Source organism: Macaca fascicularis, chromosome 5 (genome assembly GCF_037993035.2).
Source record: "Macaca fascicularis isolate 582-1 chromosome 5, T2T-MFA8v1.1".
Taxonomy (NCBI): Eukaryota; Metazoa; Chordata; class Mammalia; order Primates; family Cercopithecidae; genus Macaca; species Macaca fascicularis.
This window is the reverse complement of record NC_088379.1, coordinates 65988131-66006172: the sequence shown is the minus strand read 5'-3', so window position 1 is coordinate 66006172 and position 18042 is coordinate 65988131. Positions and strand designations below refer to the sequence as shown.

At 36.9% G+C, this 18042-nt stretch overlaps 1 long non-coding RNA gene across 1 annotated transcript; it reads right to left on the bottom strand.

The window, feature by feature from the left end:
- Positions 1-306: 306 nt before the first annotated feature.
- LOC123573592 (uncharacterized) lies at positions 307-2689 on the bottom strand. The gene is made up of 2 exons (XR_006698230.2): positions 2617-2689; positions 307-940 (listed from the first exon to the last, which is right to left on the bottom strand). It is a non-coding gene; the product is annotated as an uncharacterized lncRNA (long non-coding RNA).
- Positions 2690-18042: the final 15353 nt, after the last annotated feature.

Below are 18042 nucleotides of genomic sequence, written 5' to 3'. Positions count from 1 at the left end.
ATGACTGAAAAATTTTAGTTTGCAGAAATACAGTACAGCAGTATTTGCATGGTCTATTCAAGGCACTTATTGAAACACAGCCCATGTGTCTGAGGATTATTTTACTGTTAAGTGTGTGTATATTTGAGAACCATTTTCTGGCTTCACTTTCATGCTTGAAGGAGAATGAGAACAAGTCAGCAAGCATTGTGACCTGTTCAGTGTACCTCAGGGGATTGTCATGTTGTTTGTGTCACTCAAGGTCAGGAAGTCATAAATAGATAAGGGATTAGAGTTGGCACAAGAACCAGAAAGAAAACAGGTAGATACATTTTCCTGGGTAACTTTTATAGGCAATATTATTGCAACTCCCTAGACTACAGCCTACTAATATGTTGATCCTGTGAAATCCATGTGCTTGTCAGCCGGCAATGACTCAGAAGGGAGTATGTTGCGAATACCTACTCTATGATTCTCCAAGAGTCCTCGATCTGCAAATTAGTAAAGAAAACTTCCTTAATAAACTGTAATTAATCCATGTTTACTCATATAATTACCATCAATCTGAAAAGGTAAAAGGGAAAATTGTATGTCCTAGTCCATTAGTCTCATTAAACTTTTGTCAAATTATAATAAACAGGAAGTTTTCATAGTTCTAAAATAGTATGTGTTTAAAAGCAACATTAAATTTGCATAAGGAGAGGTGACATCTAAGTTAAATATGGTTTGGGAATTACAAACATGTAACAAGCATATAACATTTGAGCTTTAATCTACAGAGAAATTCTGCACTAAAGACCAGTTTTGGATATGATCAAGTCTCAATAGTATATCACTTGATTGTAGACACTAGGCTTGATTGGAAGAACACATTCGTTTCTCCAACTTTCAATACCAGCAGGGAACCTTTAGCAAGGATGCCTTTAGAATCTGTACCAACCAGTGGTCCACCAGAGTCACCCTAGAAAGCAAAGTGATATATATATATATATATCATTATATATATACCCTCTCTACACTTGTAATTTTCATCTACTAATCTTTAGGCCATTTTCCCAGAATGATGGAACACCTCAGCATCTGGATTTCCCTTTGCTGTGATTCTTCCCATCATCCTGGATAATTTTCAACATCTATTGGTGATACATGTAATATTTCAGCTCACAGTCTCTTGGCTTCCTTGACTCTGATCATTTTATTGAACATTTCCCTGTCACTCCTTGTTATCAACTGGAACTGCTCCACCTCTAAAACATCATTATTCAGTATTACGATTGAGTGCATTTACCCCTTAAGTTTTTTTGTTCCACTTATTCCACTTTTTACTCTGTGTCTGCTCTTCAGTCGAATAATGTGTATCCTTGGACTCCTCTATGAATGTATTAGCTCATGTCCTCCTGCTATATTTCATAATGCACCATACCACTATTCTGTCAACAGCTTCTCAGCTCCTTACCTTTCTCTCCATCATAACATGGGACAAACCAGACACTGTGAAGCCATGTTACAAATTTACAGCCTTAAACCAACACCTCTAAGCAATATTTACGTGTCTTTAGCCAGCTTCTTTTCTTCTTTGTTTCAGATGATTGTTAGCATTTTTTTTTAACAATGAAGTATTTTTTAGAAACTTGTATTTATGGTATCCAGTAATCACACTTTGAAGTATTCATCCAAAAGAATTGTAAACACGATTTTAAAGAAATATTTACACTCCTATGTTCATTCCAGCTTTATTCACAATAGCCAAGATATGGAAACCATCTAAGTGTCCATCAGTGAATGAGTAGATTAAAAATTTGTGATACACACACACACACACACACACACACACGCACATGCACACACAGTAGCATTATTCAGCCATGTAAAAGAAAAAAAAATCCTGTGATTTTCAACAACAATGATAAACTTAGAGGACACTATGCTAAGTAAAATATACCAGTCACAGAAAGAAAAATAATCCATAAATTCGCTTATACCTAGAATCTAAAAAAATCAAACTCATTGAAGCATAGTATAACAATAGTTGCCATGGATGGGGCATTGGGGAGTGGTTGGGAAAAATAAAGAGATGTTGATCAAAGAGTACAAACTTTCAGTTATAAGTTCTAGATCTCAATTTCCTCATCTAGAAACAGGGCTTACAATAGCACAAATATACTGCAGAGGACCGAGGTAGCTATAATACATTAATATTTGTAAAGAGCTTAAAACAGTGCTTGGCACGTGGGAATACTATGTAAGAGTTGTTAAATAAATAAAATATTTAGGATGTTGGAAACACCTTGTGACATCTCCATGATTGTTAATTTTGCTATTAGACCCAGTTGAATGTTTCCCAGTGAAATGACAATCACACTAGAGTCACCAGCAAACCATCTCATCTCTTCATTGCTTATTCTAAATTGAGTCTCTTTCCCACTCCTGCTCACAGCTTTATGCAGTAAGGTGATTTAGCACTTTAGGACTTTAATGAGACCTATTTGATATCATTGTAATTCTAATTAGATACTTTGGCTAGGAAACATACTTAAGCCTTTAAAAATTGTCAATCCCTTGAGAAAACTGAACTGATTATTTGGAAATTTAAACCTACAAGAATAAAGTTCTTGAAATTAGAATACACAGACTTACCTGGCAGGCATCCACACGTGGCTCCAGGAACCCGGCACACAGCATTCCAGATGTGACGACTCTGCCATCTGCCTCTCCATTGTTTCAGGACCTATTATCTATAATCTTCACTAATCCCTTTTTGAGTACATTAAGAGTAGTTCCCAAAGGAAGAAAATTATATAATTTTTGTTGATGTCACTATTAATCTTTCTGGCTAGGCTATTAGTATCTAACTTTAACACTATGTACAATTTCTAAATCAAATCAGTGTTAAGTATAATTAATTTTTTAGCTATTTTCTTAGCAACAAAAAAAGCAAGTAATGTTTATAAACATACCAAGCTATTGCTGAAAAATGACCATTTTTAGAAATATTTAGTGTGTACATCTATATGTAAAAAGATTTTTTCTTTTGAATTGTTTTGAAATTTTATATTTATTACATGTATTAATAGGCAATAATATATTTATTAATGTATTAATATGTTGTATATGAGCAAAAAGTAAAAATAATAGCATGAGCATATTTTCAATAACTCAATAAGCTATGTTTTAGAAGATAACTCATGGAAACCACATCTTGCTTCTTATTCTGTACAGAAAAGATTGTCTTAGAAAACAAAATGAATCAGGTGCGGTGGCTCACGCCTGTAATCCCAGCACTTTGGGAGGCCGAGGTGGGTGGATCACCAGAGGTCAGGAGTTCGAGATCAGCCTGGCCAACATGGTGAAATCCCATCTCTATTAAAACACAAAAATTAGCCAACTGTTGTGGTTCCTGCCTGTAGTTCCAGCTACTCAGTAGGCTGAGGCAGGAGAATCACTTGAACATGAGAGGCGGAGATCGCAGTGAGCCGAGATCATGCCACCACACTCCAGTCTGGGCAACAGAGCGAGACTCTGTCTCAAAAAAAAAAAAAACAAAAAACAAAAAACCAACCAACCAACCAAACAAAAGAAAACAAAATGAAAAACTCATGTTGCAGGAGCATACGTTTTATGATTATTTAAAATTTTTTTGGCTACATTTTTTACTGTAATTCTGAACCTTGAAATTAATTTTAGTTTTATTTTTCTGCTTTCAAACTGCATTAATAACCATGAATAGTCACTAAATGTTCACATTATTAGGGTCATGGGGATGCACATATTTAAATCTTTGCTCAAGTATCACCTTGTCACCTTATTAAAAATGCTGAATCTCCTGTAGTTCGTATTTTTTTCTATGGCACTTAACTGTATAAAATTTGCTATAACTTACTTATTTCCTTTCATCTACTTATATCCTTCATTTCATGAAATTGTCCGATTTCCTTTGTTAAGGATGAAAGCTTTTTCCTTTTTTTTTTTTTTTTTTTTGCTAAGAAAATAGGCAGGAATATCTGCCCATTTCATTCATTAATGTATCCAAACCACCTAAAACAATCCCTGGAACAAAGGTGGTAATTATTTTTCATTATTAAATGAATGAAGGAAATGAATTACTTATTCAAATAATATATTTCTTGAAAAACTGCCATCTTAAGAGGAATTATAGTAAATAGCTCTATGAAGTTATAGTTTCTACATGAATGTTGTTGAGGATAATTTTCAACCCATTCCACGTTGCACTATTAAAAATGATCCAGAGAAAGTATTTTTTGGTTTAGTTGTAATTCTGAGTATTTTTCTTTTTAACCTCCTAAAATTCAAACCATATAATGGAGTCAGATGAGGAACTTACCATCAGACTTTAAATGTTTCCCGTCCAGTGACCACTGCTTCTGAATTGTATAGGAATATATAATTAACATATAGAAGACATGCTTTTTGGAGGTTGCTTGTATATAACACTGGTGAAGATAGATACACAACAGCAATGTCATTATCGTGTGCAGGGTAATAGCAGTTTTCTTGAATTATAACATTCTTGATATTTCACTGTGTTTGTGGATGACTTAAAATAAGACAAAAACTAACATTCCATTCTTTGGGATCATGGACCCTAAAAAAACAGATTTATTAATTAAAAATCCTATATATTGGACTTGTAGGAATTAATGTCTTACAATTTTAAAAACAATTAGGTATGTTTTGAATTCCCATAATGCTTATAAGCATACAAAAATAAAGTTGTGTATAAGAGAAAAATAAAAATAATGATAACATGAGCAGATTTTGAATAATGCAATGTTATTTTTAGAAGATAACCCATGAAAACTACATTTTATTTCTTATTCTGTACAGAAAAGACTGAAGGGGATTTAGAAAAATAAATAATGACAATATAGGATAATAAGATTAAATTAAAAATGGGCAAGGGTATGGGAAAGTGAACTAAGGGAAATTATGGAAATAGTCTAAATCCTCTTTTTGACCATTAAAATCTATATAAAGTCTACAAATAGAAATGTATTTCTGACTTATTATTCGTTAATCCAGGATTTGTATATTAAGTGCTGAAAAATAGTGCTGCTGAAACATTTTCACATTTTCAAACTCTACTAAAGCAACGTAAGAAGCAAGCATGATTTTGAAGAGAGCTGAGCAGGTTTGGGAGAGATTTTTTTGCTTAAAAAAGACGCAATGAGTGCTATAAAATACCAATGTAAGTTAATTAAAAGTATCATCAAACAAAAGGGTAAATATGTCTTAGTTAAAAAGGGCAAACTATTGGTACAATAATATACCCTTTAAATATATCATCATTTCAGATAGGGCTGTACAAATATGGAAAGATGTAGAATGAATTCAAAACCTATGACTAAATACTTAAAACCAAATGCAATAATGATGAGAAAGAAATAAGATCCAAGTTCAATTGGGGATTTATAGTTTCTTTATAAAGATGAAGTACAGTGACTGTAGTGTAGTGGTTCTCGACAGGGGACAATTTCATCCCCCACATTTAGCAATGTCTGGAGACATTTTGGTTGTCAATACTGAGGGGTGCTACTAATGGTTAGAAGTCAGGTATGCCACTAAATACCCTCCAGTGCACAGGACAACTTTCCATAACAAAGAATTACTTATACAATCCAAACTGTCTATAGTGCCATTTTTGACAAATCCTGCTTCAGCCTATGTCTGTCATTACATTGATAATTAACTGAGTAATTTTGAGACTATACCTAACAGTATTAGACAGTTGGACGTGTAGTTGTGTGGGTGTATTATTGAAAGACAGTAGGCTTTTAAGGACTTGAGTGGCTTTGAGGCCTTACTTTATGAAGCAGTGAGCAGTAGTGATAAACTAGCTTTACGAAGCCACGGGACTCCACATCGGTAGACATTGTTCTGTGGAAGGCTAACTTGCCAGGGCCATTCTCCTTTCTCAGCATCCGGACCCTCTGCTATTTTTTTGCCAGAGGGAGTTGTTGTGCATTGTCCACAACCTGCTCAAAATACAGTTCTGCTTATGCGTGTATATTGGTATAGTAGAACCTATCACAGAGAATCTATCCCATAAAAGGAACTCAAGAAATATTTGTAGAAACGAAGTCCATACTGGGCCAGGCACGGTGGCTCATGCCTGTGTAATCCCAGCATTTTGGGAGGCCAAGGCGGGTGGATCACAAGGTCAGGAGATTGAGACCATCCTGGTCAACATGGTGAAACCCAGTCTCTACTAAAAATACAAAAATTAGCTTGGCTTGGTGGCGTATGCCTGTAATCCCAGCTACTCGGGAGGCTGAGGCAAGAGAATCACTTGAACCAGGGAGTCGGAAGTTACGGTGATCCGAGATTGCACCACTGCACTCCAGCCTGGTGACAGAGCAAGACTCCGTCTCAAAAAAAAAAAAAAAAAAAAAAAAAAAGAAAAGAAAAAGAAAAAGAAAAATGAAATGAAGTCCATATTGTATTATCCATGAGATAGCTTTTGTTTGTGTATTTCTTTAAGAAGGGACCTGTCTCAGGAGGATATTTTGAAATAAAAATGATACTTGATTACAAAGCCCTTTTCTGTAATGGGCATATTCCAAAGCATTTGTATAATGAAAATACTTGCCATAATCAATGCATGGGCATAGATTAATGCAGTGACTTTCAATCAGGACAATATTGTACACCACCTCTCCAGGAGAGATGTATTTGGCTATCCCTGTGTTAGAGCAAGTAGTTAGGTAGACATGAACAGAGCAGGAGAGCACTCCCGCAACCAGGAATGTCAGGTGACCATCAGGTGATGGTGAGGTGGTTGTTAAACAGTCTCTCTAAAGTAATAATTGGTCACAGCCAGTGCCAGGGAAAGGCAGTCACCCAATGGGTAGAAGACACCTAAAGTGGGTGATCAGCAGCTTCCCAATGAGATCTTAGGAGTTGGGCAAGTGGGCTCAAGCGTGAGCACTAAGAGGGAAAATGGTGGAATTTAACTGGTATATGACCTTCCTTTAGGAAATCTCAACTGGTAAAAGAAAAACGCCTCAAATGAGCATGCATACAACTTTTGTAAACACACTGTGCATGCAGCCCGTCCCAAGTGCTGGCAGGCCACTGTGCCTGTGGACAGCTCACCCCAAGGGAAGAATCAGGGGACAGCTCACCCCAAGGGAAGAATCAGGGTGATAAGTAAAGCAGAGCCCAGAAGCATATCAACATGTAAAATCCCAAGTCAAATGTCAAACTGTGCACTTGATCTCTCAAGTCACTTGCTTAGCCCTCTTCCAAGTGTACTTTACTTCCTTCTGTTCCTGCTCTAAAATTTTTTAATAAACTTTCACTTCAGCTCTAAAACTTGCTTCGGTCCCTCATTCTGCCTTATGCCCCTTCGGCTGAATTCTTTTTTCTGAGGAGGCAAGAACTGAGGTTGCTGCCGACCCATACAGATTGGTCACTAGTAACACTTGGAGACATTTTTGATTGTCACAATTGTGGAGTGAAGAGCCTACTGGTATCTAGTGGGTAAAGACCAGCGATACTGTTAAGTATTTTGTAATACACAGGACAGGCTCTGAAACAATTATCTGGCCCCACATGTCAACAGTGTTAATGTTGAGAAACGGTGGGTTAGTTAAAAGTACTTATTACTGAGAATGAGAATATTTAAATAAATTGGAAAGGTTAGATGGTCAATTGCTTCATAGAGATGTTAATTATATGTGACTAGATGTATATTGAGGTACTCTTTCCTGAGGGTAAACAACCTATGGATGGTTGTTTAATATTCTAGCTGGATAGACAATGGGCAGATCTCTTTCTTACCACTGCTTTTATTCCTGAGGGTGAAAGGGCATTAGAAGATAAAGGAGAATCATGTATATTTTAATAATTTTTTTATTAAAACTTTTTTCATGTAAACTTTAAAAAAGGCAACTGGTCCTCTGAAGTCCTTGAGTTTGTATATTGCTTCTAATTCTAGGTTATCTCTTGTCGCAAACCAAACTTCATGTTGTGAAGGCATCCTCTTCATAAAACTCACTTGGCTAAACTGTGGCCTTTGTGGTTGCTTTTTCTGAATGAACCAGCATTCACACTAACTTACTGAATGTAACTCCCTTTTCCTTTTCTTTCCACTCCCTTATCATAGACAACCATGATATAATGGTTGTCCCTTATCATGGACGACCAGAGGTATAATGGTTTCTTCCTATCCTTTCTTCTGTCTGGACAACTCCTACAGGAAGTTGGCTTTTACTCAGCTTCCTTCAGATAAATATAAAAACAAAGATGCTTCTCTGTGGGTGAGGAGAACCTGCCCTCTGTGACTCTGCTTCCATGTTTCTCCTCTTCCTCAGAACTCTAATCCCATTTGTATTCATGCATTAACTCTCATTCTAAATTCTCATTTAATCATATAACTGCATCTGTTAGGCTTTCAGCTGCCACTTCTGCAGTTATTACCTTATTACCTCTGCTGAGTCTTACATGTCATCTTATAGCTTTGTTATGTCAAAAGAGATCATATGAAAAATTTCAAGGATTTAAGGATTATAATGAAAATTGCTGACTGATACTTTCAGAAACATAGGCAAATCTGCTGAGTTCGTACAGCCTTCCAACTCTGGTAACTTCTACTCCATTGTCTATTACTGCATTTTAATACACTCTATGTTGCATATCAAGGCTCTATTTTTTAATGCTGTTTGATTTTTTTTCCTACCCCTCCTTTCTAAAGTATAAAGAAGCTAAAGAGGCCAAGTCAAATTCAGAATACTGTTATGGATGGTTGTTTAGTATTCCAGTTGGATAGACAATGGGCAGATCTCTTTCTTACCACTGCTTTTATTCCTGTCTTGACTATCTCTCTTCTATGAACCTGACAAATCTCAGTTGTGGATTTTGATCATATTGGCACTGAAGTTTTTCATTAGAATAATTGACTGTAAGATATCTTATTTAGTTTCTTGAGGATTGTTTGCTCAAACTCTGTAAGAGAGAAAAATAATCCAGTACAGGTTTCCATTTAAGTTTTGCCCAGGTTTCTCAGAAATAGCTATGCTGTGACTGAGGGATAGTAAAAGCAGTCAGGGTCAGTGTCACCTGGTTCCAGAGGGTAAGTCCTCTAATCCAGCTGTCTCAGTCAGTCTCAGGCCCCAGATAACAGCAGTGCCTCAACTGACAGCCTGCTCTAGGTTCCAGCAACCCAGAAGATCATATTTCCTAGGCAGGTAGTGGAAGAATGGAAGCAGAATGCCTTGGCCAGCCAGGAAGAAGCTGCTTGTATGTAAGGCAGCTTACTCTTTGCACACTAAATTTGGGTTCTAGGATCAGAATTCCCCGGTGAGTTTCTAGGCCTGGAGTTTTCATAAGCAAAATAGAAAGTACTAATAGATGAAATGTACTGAGTTCATAATATGAGCCATGTACTCTGATAAGTACTTTACTTGTGTTACCTTTTTTATCTTCAAAATAATTTGGAACTGGGGCATTGATAAGTTAAATAACTGTAAAAATTCATCTAGTTAGTAAGTGACAGAGCTGGGACTCAAAATTCATATGTAGCTGATTCTAAGTTCTTAATTATCATTGCTTGTCCCTATATCCCTATATCCCCTCTGCCATATGGTACGTGATAATGTATTCCTCATTTTAATCAATGATATCAGTCAATTTAAGGCCAACTCGGTAACCTTTATGCAAGTTTCTGAAAGCAACTTTTCTATTATTACACATTTATAGATATCACGATGACTCTCAAGGAGAGGTCTCTTTTGGCTTCCAAAGAATTAATTTTCCCTTGAAAGCAACTTATTATTGATGAACTAACTTGAGAAGATTTTCTGCTGCCAGCATTGCAATGTCTAAAAGTCAAGGGAAAAGAAAATGAAAATATTTACACTTATGAACACATTTTATTTTCATATTAATGTTACTTGTTTTCTTTTTGGAAACACATTATTCTGTAGGCATAATCATCTTATTCAATCTTGACTATATCATTTCTATGTTCATAAGTTAGTATAGCAAGTAATAACATCTTTGCATTCATTCTTCAGTTTCTAAAGAGACTCTCAAGTTCTTCATTATAAGTTATCTGAAAAAGAGTTCTGGATCCTGGAAAGTACTAAAATATATGAAAAATTATGATCTTCTATCATATTCTGAATCGACAACACCAGAAAACTGAATGTATTTGACACCTTTTATGGACCACTTTAAATTCTTTTGACTTATCTCTGATTCCTTTATTTTTTATTTTTATTTATTTTTTTCTTATTTTTTGGGAAGGAGTTGCACTTTTGTTGCCCAAGCTGGAATGCAATGGTGTGATATTGGCTCACCTCAACCTCTGCCTCCTGGGTTCAAGCGATTCTCTTGCCTCAGCCTCCCAAGTAGCTGAGATTACAGGCATGCACCACCAAGCCTGGCTAATTTTGTATTTTTGGTAGAAATGGGGTTTTTGCCCTGTTGGCCAGGCTGGTCTCGAACCCCCGACCTCAGGTGATCCGCCTACTTTGGCCTCCCAAAGTGTTGGGATTACAGGTGTGAGCCACCGCGTCCAGCTCTTATCTCTTATTTCAACTGCAGTTGTGGTGACCACATAGATTTGGATCTGCTTTGCTCAAGGGTAACTTGATAGGTGCCCTGCTAAAGTCAGCACCTAAGACTTCTCACTTTCTTTCTTTCTTTCTTTTTTTTTTTTTGAGACGGAGTCTCACTCTGTCACCCAGGCTGGAGTGCAGTGGCACCGTCTCCACTCACTGCAAGCTCCGCCTCCCAGGTTCACGCCATTCTCCTGCCTCAGTGTCCTGAGTAGCTGGGACTATAGGGGCCCGCCACCACGTCTGGCTAATTTTTTTTTTTTTTTTTTTTTTTTGTATTTTTAGTAGAAACGGGGTTTCACCATGTTAGCCAGGATAGTCTCGATCTCCTGACCTCGTGATTCACCCGCCTCGGCCTTCCAAAGTGATGGGATTACAGGCATGAGCCACCGGGCCTGACCAGACTTCTGACTTTCAGCCAGAAGAAACCTGCTGGACACTCCCAGATGGACAATTTGGAAACGCAGGAGTTAATGCCAGGATAGCCACTGACGAATGTAAAGTGGGAGCTGATGGACAAAAGCTTCCCTCTTTAGTCACCAGGGGTACAGTTCTGAAATACAACTAATTAGGTCCCAGAGGATGGAGCTGGAGTTGCCCCTAGTGATGGCCAACTCACTCTCAAGTCAACTACTGCATGCAAGCTTTTGTTTCACGATCTGCTTTTTGAGAAACCAAGCTAAGACACTCAAATAATTATGTATCTTAACAAATAACATTAATAACGAGGAGAGAGTACATATATTGTTGTATTTAATGTATTTTATTGTGTCAAGTGCATTTTACAATATTTTAACTCTTTCAAAATTTATACTCTTTGTGTGTTAAGTTTCAGTTACTCAAAACATTTGGTTAAGCATGTCATCCCATTTTCCATTCATTTTGGGTCAAAAGAAATTTAATTCAGTAATATTCAGTAATGAAGCAAACTTTAACATTGTCTACTAATCCCTGGGTAGACAAATTATTTAAGGAGTATTACAGAACGGAATTATTTACTGGAGTAACTATTTCCTGAAATAATTTGTCTATCCAGGGATTAGTAGACAATGTTAAAGTTTCCTTCATTACTGAATTAAATTTAAATTAGTGGATCCCTGATAGACAAATTATTAGATCCATATCTCTGTAGAATTTCAAACCTGTTCTGACCCCATATCAGGGATTAGTAGAATCTGCAGAATTGCAAACCTGTCCATTTCATGTGATAAATGTGTGAGGAGAGGGTGAACAAATGAGTGATGCTTCAAATTTCAAATCCAGAGGACCATAAACCTACTTACCGTATCTACTTAAAGAGTTTCTCTTCAAAAATAAATCACCAGCTATTGCATGAATTAAATACTATGTCACTGTAGGTTCATGTTTATTAGGTTCCTGGATTTCTATAAATTCAAGAAAGAAAAGAATATTCTGTTCTACATGCCAGTTACAATAACACACTCTTATTATTAGGTTGCACTTCAAATCAGGGAGACAAAAGAACCATTTACCAGAAAGTCGACTTGTCTGAACAAAAAGCCAAAGTAATTTAGCAGTGAGGGCTAAATAGTCATCAGGGTTGTGAGTTGATATGAGACACGCCTACTTAAATTGAAAGCTGGCATCTTTTCATCTAATCTTTCACAGGTGCCTTCCAAAGGCTGTTTTTTATTTGACATGATACTTCTAGGGCTCAGTTTTTAGTTTTGTTGCTTGGTAAATATATCAAACCATATTAAGATTAGTTAGGAATAATTAAACTTTTATCTGGACTGGAAAAAATGTTAATTCCAATAGCTTTGGAACTAATTATTTAGAAATCTTATAATGTTCATGGAAATTTCTTCTTACTTTGAGATTTTCTTTATTGATGTGTGTCTTGCTAAACAGAAGAAATGTTTTTGACTTATAATTTACTTTTTCTTTTTTTTTTTTGAGATGGAGTCTCGCTCTGTCACCCAGGCTGGAGTGCAATGGTGCAATCTCTGCTCACTGCAACCTCTGCCTCCTGGATTCAAGCGATTCTCCTGCCTCAGTCTCCTGAGGAGCTGGGATTACAGGTGCGTGTCACCACGTTTGCCTACTTTTTGCATTTTTAGTACAGATGGGGTTTGCCAGGCTGGTCTTGAACTCCTGACCTTGTGATCCACCCACCTTGGCCTCCCAAAGTGCTTGGATTGTAGGCGTGAGCCACCAAGCCCGGCCATAATTTACTTTTAATAGTTGTATTATCCCAGAACTTAATAGAATAACTATCCCTTGGTTAGGTGGAAGACAGGTTAAAATGAGCAGGGAAGTGACTTAAGCCATCACCCCTTTTGGCTAAGTCACTGCTGTGACTGTTTTTGTTTCCTTCCTTTTAAGGCCCTTGGCACACCCTGAGAATCTGGATATTCCTGTAGATTTGCCTCTGAGTTAAGGAGTCAACATTGTAGCCTAAGACACTCTGTTTGCAATGTCCCATATAAAGGAAATGACAAAAAACAATGGCACATGCCTGCCAAGAGGAAATTCCATCAGAGGATAATAAGGCAAAGCAGTTTTGAAAAATAGCTCAGCAAATGTGCATTGGTCTTCTCCTGTTGGGCAGGAATCAAATAATAGATATTCTTCATGGACCATTGGTGGACCCAGCCCTTAGTAAACTTGGAGTCTAGTAGAAGAGATTAAAAAAAAACAAAAAAACAAACAAAAAAAACATATAAGTTAAAATCCATGTGAAAGTGCTGTAAACTAAAAATAAAATTCTAAGTCCCCCCAGCCATCTGAATGGACCCCTCCTCTCAGGTGAGATCTTTCAAAAATTAACCTGAAAATCTAGTTCAAGGCCATGATTGGAAGTGGGGGTCAGATGTCTCATTGTACCCTCCTCCCTTTTGGAATTCCAGAAAAGCCAGCCAGCATTAGGATCAACACAGACCTTAAGTCTAATAAGAAACAATCTTATTGTTTGGAGGCTTCATCTGAATGATAACACCTTGGTTTCCCCTTATCGTAACCCAGGTATTCCTTTCTACTGATAATAACTCTTTAAACCAATTGCCAATCAGAAAAATTTTAAATCTACCTGTGACTTGGAAGCCCTGCTTCAAGTTGTCCTGCCCTTCCAGATCAAACTATTGTAACTCTTACACGTACTGATCGATGTATTATGTCTTCCTAAAATGTATAAAAGCAAACTACTCTGACCACCTTGAACACATGTTATCAGGACCTCCTGAGGCTGTCTCACGGGCGTGTCTTTAACCTTGGCAAAATTAACTTTCTGAATTGATTGAGACCCGTTTCAGATACTTTTGGGCTCACAATAATATGGAAGAAGTGTGCACAGACAATCGAAAACACCAAGAAAAGTCACTTAGCATAGAGGAGTGACAGGGGGAATGGGCATAGCTGACAAGAAAAATTCTTCCGGAAGGGCGGAAGGGAGTCAAGATTTATTTCAGGGGTAAAATAGGCAAAATTCACTGGCTGTTGAACATTAGATTAGAAAAAAATCTTAGATACTTTCTAAATGGGCCTTTTGGATCTTTAGTGTAGCAAGTTCATGACCACTGTTCATATTTGCCAAGGTTAGGAAGTGAAAAATACAACTTTGGATGCGCTTTTAAGAAGGATGACTTCTCATAAAGTCTGATTTCCAGTGAATATTTCTTCCTTAAAAGAAGAAATCAGAAACAGATAAGGATAATCAAATCTAGACTCTGTAATATTAAAATATAAGGAATGATTTTCCAGTAGCTATAGATTAACTTACACTATAAATTCTACCACAGGCTTTAACTCTACTTAGGTGAATTCATTACTTTACATGGGTCCAAATGCTAAATTAGTGGATGAATTTAGATCGTTTTGCTTTGAGCCTACCAACACAAATTTGCTTTGAGCCTACCAACACAAATTTAGAAGAATTGAGCTGTATTCTCTTATGGAATGTGCTTTATGAGATATTAAAAATGTTCATGTGGTAGATTTCTGAAAATGTTGAAACTTACATACATGGACTTACTGAACAAGGTAACAACTGTAAATTGTTTTATGACACCATGGAAGTTTATTTATAATACTTTTTCCAAAAAAGCTCTAATAAGACGGGCTTACATTAAAAATAAAGGAGCAGAGCATGTACCTGGATTGTGGTTGAACAAAATTTGAATTCTTTGCTACTGCAAGTTGTTTGTTTGTTTGTTTGTTTTTGTAGAGATGGGGTTTCGCTATGATGCCCTGGCTGGTCTTGAACTCCTGGTTTCAAGAGATCTTGCTGTCTCGGCCTCCCACAGTGCTGGGATTACAGGCATGAGTCACCATACCTGGCCTCACTGCAGGTTTTGATTAGTCCCTGGCTGCATATTTGAGCTAAAAAAAAAAAAAAAAATGCTTTTCTTTATGTTACTAAGTAGACTGAAATTTATCTCTGTGGTTAGATATTACATATCGTATGTTATGTCTTAAAGTCATGTAGGTTAGTCTTTCACAGTACGTATCTTCGATGTTCACCATTTTGACTCTGAAGATATAATGCTAAAGATTTTATTAAATAAAATAAAATCTTTATAAATTAATTAAAGTTAATTTATAATGAGTTGTATACACAGGTAGTAGTTTTTAAGGTAAAACTGTACTTCAATTTCTTTAAACCTTCATACAGATTTCAAGAAATATGAAAAATCAGGACTGTCTTTTTATTTGGATATTACATATGCTTCTCCTATAACACAAGACTTTTTTATTTTAAGCTTTGGAAGCAGTACAAAAGGCTGTTGTGATGAAGACAGAAGAAGACGTGTAGCAAATCATATATTTAGGCAATCATGTTGATAGAGTGAGGAATGGATAATGTATGTTATAACAAGTCTTATGTTTTTGATGTGCCATCCATGAGTTTCTAAGGGGCTCTTTTGAAAACACACACTAACAGGGGTTTAATATTTAGGATTAGCACTTTCAGTTTGGAAAGTTTCCAGCTTGGTTCTTCCAGGCACCTAGATACCTTCTAAGGGTCTGCACTTTGATGGCATAGCCCCGATGTTTCATTCAGCAGAGAAGAGTGTGGGTTCCTTCAAGTTGATGCCCACTGCTTTTTTTAAAGACCTATCTTAAGAGGCATCTTTTCCAGTAAGCTCTCCTTCTTATCTCCCTCTTTTCAGATTATCACTTAGCTTCATATTTCCTTGCCAGTTTGCACATAGTAGTTTCTGATACAAGTTACCCATCACCTAATAATATTAACTCATTCATTCTTAATGAATTCACTTTTTTCTTCTGGAATTTATTTCAAGTTTCTTTTTACAATAAATGTGTCTTTCCTATAGTTAAAAAAGCATTTCTTCTGGAAACTGTGTATGATGGGAAAATATAGAAAAATAAATATTTAGGTGGTAGTTAATAGACCCAATAACAGAATTTATGACAGAATTTATAGACTTACTTGCTGCAATACTTATATGGCACTTATATATGGCAATTACATGGTTTTTGAATTTGCATAATTAAGCTGTCATTAAACACAAACTGTAACTATTATTTTCTTACTCAAAACATGTAGCATTCTTCCATTTCTTCAGAAATTCTGCATAAGAGACAAGTATGTTGAAAGTACAAAAATGAAAAAAAAAATTGGTTTGAAACATTTTTTTTTAAAATCCTTAAGCTTAAATTTTAAATAGAAATGAGACTGACACACTTGGTAACTATCTCTCTGTCTTTTTTTTTTTTAAAGAGTTATTAATATTTTGAATGCCTCTTCCTGTTCCTTATTAATTTTTTTGCCACATTATGAGCTACAATAAAATCTCATAGGCTGGGTGCAGTGGCTCACGCTTGTAATCTCAGCACTTTGGGAGGCCAAGGCGGGTGGATCAGTTAAGGTCAAGAGTTTGAGACAAGCCTGGCCAACATGGTGAAACCCTGTCTCCACTAAAAATACAAATTTTAGCACGGCCTGGTGGCGGGCGCCTGTAATCCCAGCTACTAGGTAGGCTGAGGCAGGAAAATCGCTTGAACTCAGGAGGCGGAGGTTGCAGTGACCCAGGATTGCGCCACTGTTTTAAGAATTCTTCATATAATCTAGACCCAAGTGCTTTGTTATGTGATGTGCAAATATTTTTCCCCAGTCTGTGGCTTGTCTTTTCATCTTTTTAACAGGGTATTTCACAGAGCAGAAGTTTTAAATTTTGTTGAAGTATAAGTGTTGCGCAGTTTTCAGCATACACATCCTGTACATAATTTGTTAGAGGCTAGAAAGCGTGAAAATATAGGGTTCCAACTCAGCCTTTGCCAGCATGGGTGCCGGTGAGGCAATAGTTTTTCTATGGTGTTTTGGCTGGAGTAGAGCCAATATTGTCTAAAAGAATTTTATCGCCGGGCGCGGTGGCTCACGCCTGTAATCCCAGCACTTTGGGAGGCCAAGGCGGGCGGATCACGAGGTCAGGAGATCAAGACCATCCTGGCTAACACGGTGAAACTCCGTCTCTACTAAAAATACAAAAAAAAAATTAGCCGGGCGTGGCGGGCGCCTGTAGTCCCAGCTACTTGGTAGGCTGAGGCAGGAGAAAGGCGTGAACCCGGGAGGCGGAGCTTGCAGCGAGCCGAGGTGGCGCCACTGCACTCCAGGCTGGGCTACAGAGCGAGACTGTCTCAAAAAAAAAAAAAAAAAAAAGAATTTTATCTTGCTAGGCTGATCCTTTCCTGGTCTTTTGGCCGGAAAGAGCGGGCTTTTTCTGGGGCTTCTTTTTTCTTCCTGTACCCTTGGGAGTTTTGGGGGTGCTGGCTTCTTTAGCTCCGATTTTGGGATATATGAAGCAAAAAGAAAACTCATGGAACTCACTATTATGTTATTAAACTCTGAAGTCACTAGCCGGTCTGGCTGCTTCTGTTTGTTTTGTAATTAATGGCTAGAGTTCTTAGTTGTATTTAGTGGGAGGAATAAGCAAAAACACATTTATCCCATTTTCCTGGAATGAGAAATCATGCTTCCTTACTGAATGTTTATCAAACTATTTTTATTTATCTTTTTTTTGTTTTATCATCTGACATTCTGACTCCTTTTTCTTTTTAATAAGTGAAATATTCCCTGACATTCTACCTTTGACCCTCTCTCTTCTGATTTTCATGTATTCTTTGTAATCCTATCCTTTTTCAGGATTTCATTATCAGCCTTTGGGAAGGCTGTATTTGGGGTTTTAGATGTGAGCTTTCTCCAGATGACCAATTCTTTATTTCTCAGTGCTTGCTAAATAATCATCTCCTGTCTTATACACCTTCTGCATTGTCTCCTTTTCTTTACAAGGTTATCATACCTCTAGTTACTCAGCGTTGGATGTTGTATTTGATTCCTCTCACAGTTGTGATTCACATCCAAGTAGATAAGTTCTGTCAATTCTATAAATATAATCTCTGACATATGTCCACTCTTTCTAGTGTTATTTTCTTTATGACAGTGCAGGTTTTCTGTTCCTCACACTTGGACCATTGTAATTGTTTCCTAACTGATTCCTCTACC